Source organism: Crassostrea angulata, chromosome 2, assembly GCF_025612915.1.
Source record: "Crassostrea angulata isolate pt1a10 chromosome 2, ASM2561291v2, whole genome shotgun sequence".
NCBI classification, from domain to species: domain Eukaryota; kingdom Metazoa; phylum Mollusca; class Bivalvia; order Ostreida; family Ostreidae; genus Magallana; species Magallana angulata.
In genome coordinates, this window is record NC_069112.1 from 20,526,043 (window position 1) to 20,528,550 (window position 2,508).

Below are 2,508 nucleotides of genomic sequence, written 5' to 3' on the forward strand. Positions count from 1 at the left end.
TATATTTAGTTTAAGTCGATATTATTTCCTGTGTCTAGTGATTTGCAAACCCAAGGTAGAAAACGGCATGTCCAAGAAGTTTTCACACCGTTCAAGACAAAAGATAACCTATAAATTGCAAACTACTTCGTCTAACCGTACAACACCCCCCCCCCCCCCCTCCCTTTCTATCTTACAGAAGGGGTTTCTTGATTAACGAGTGTCGTCGATCCAGATATTCTCTTATTATGATCGTTATGAGAGAGAGAGAGAGAGAGAGAGAGAGAGAGAGAGAGAGAGAGAGAGAGAGAGAGAGAGAGAGAGAGAGAGAAAGAGAGAGAGAGAGAGAGAGTTTTAGGCGTATTTTACATTCATTTGAAATAACTAATTATTTGAAAAGGAGCCTTTTGTATACATATGTTGGGCTTACATTACCGTCACATCGCATGATGCTATCACCGCTATACCTGTAACCATAAGAATTCGTGGTGACTCAACTTTCATGGTTTTTGTGTATAACCTTCTCCCACGAATTTTCATCTTCCCCGAAATTATTTTTTTTTAACATTTGGTTTACTTACTGAAACTGTAAAACAACGCATCCACGAAATACACAAATCCACGAATAAGCAAAAAACCCATAATCCACGAAAATTGCCCTCCCGGAACTTAAATGACTCCACAATATACCGGTTGTATGTTATATACTTTTTCGCCTGATTATGACAACCGCAACTTCTCGGGCCTTTCCGGCAGGCTCGGAAAAACACCTCGGGCCTTTCCGGCAGGCTCGGAGTCTGCCGGAAGGCCCGAGAAGTTGCGACTGCTGATTATGATTGCCATATATTAAGAAGACTGGGTCATCAACCATTTGACCAGCCATATTAGATTCACATCGAATGACAAACAGGTCATAGTACTTTTCGCCTCAATATGATTGCGTTATGAAGGAAGCTGGGTGATTAACAAGTTAACCATTAGATTCATATGGACATTTTAGATATGAATTTTTAAGCTATAACCTATTATTTGTTGACGAATTTTTTGTTAACGTTTTTAATACTTCCTATGTCTCTATTCAGCGCTCATCTTCTTAAGAAAATCGATATAATAGTAATTTAAGAAATATGGTTATGACCTCTTGAATGAACAGAAAAAAATCGTATTTCATTGATAAAAGGTTGTCTTGCAAGTCCAATAAGTTGGCAGTGGCGAAAAAACAGAAAAGCAAATATTTGTCATTTCTTTATAGGTTGTCTTGCAGGTCTAATGAGTGGGCAGTGACGGGTATTGTTCGGTGTATTACAGTGGTGAATCATGCATGCTGTGTTCAGTGGTCGAGGTTTGTGAGTAGGGTTTGCACAGAATGCGTGATTAGCTAATTATTGATTGTCTAATCAGCAATATACACACAACAACACCTCTAACTTGGTTATAGTTTTAAAAAAAAGAAACTTTTAAAATATGGCCAAACTGATCATTGAGATAACAGCCAAAGCCATTGGAATAATTGTGTCTGCATTGTTTCTGTGACGCACTGTATTCACTTTTTGCTGTTTATTTTGTTATCGACATTGTTTTAAAAAATAAACAATCCTAAGGAAACATTTCTTCCAAAATGAGCAACGTCATTTCCATCTCCAACTCTCCAAAAGCTCTGAGCGAAATCCTATTTAGCGAAGGTCAAGGTCTTCGGTTGCAACCAGAGGCCAAGGTCAATTTTGGTTCAGTGTATACGGAGTGAATACGTAAACAATATTTGTACATGAAGTCATGCAAGAGTATTTAACCAAAATGAAAGTGACAGGGGAATTATAAGTTTTGTTATACTTTCATGTTAAATACTGAAATCTGATTGGTTAAGCCGCAGTTCGTAATCTGTTCTATTACCCTCAGCGTTAGCAACGCACTTAGCAACGGGTAACATTACGAATTGTTACATGCGCGAAAATCATGCGCGTACGGTTCGCCTTAGAATTTACGTTATTCCTATCTAAAAGCAGTGATGTTTTCTTTAAAATTAAGACATTCAGTATAACAAAATAAATAGTGCCTGTTTGGGAGGATAACAGTTGAAATTGACACCCCTCAAAAACCATTATCAACCTCCGCTTCGCGTCGGTTGACAATGGTTTTCTCGGGATGTCAATTTCAGCTGTTACCCTCACAAACAGGCACTATTTATATAATATACTGCATAGAAGTTGTATTAATTGCAATCCACAGGAATACCATATATACACAAGGATATTCATGGGGAGGAGGTGTTGTTTCAGAACCCCCTTTCATCGAAATTCAAATTTTACGTAGAAAAAGTACCGAAAATCGGCCTCCGTTGCAAAGGTAACATCAGCGCAGTATTAAAAAGACAACAATGAAAAATGCTAAATACTATATACACATTATTTATTTAATTTTTAAATTAAAGATAATGTAAAATCAAATGCCTAGATCTAGAGTCTTTGTCTAAGATTTCCAGTCCATCTTTTCCGAGTGTGCGCATGCCTCTCTTTTCTTTCTCTTTTTGAC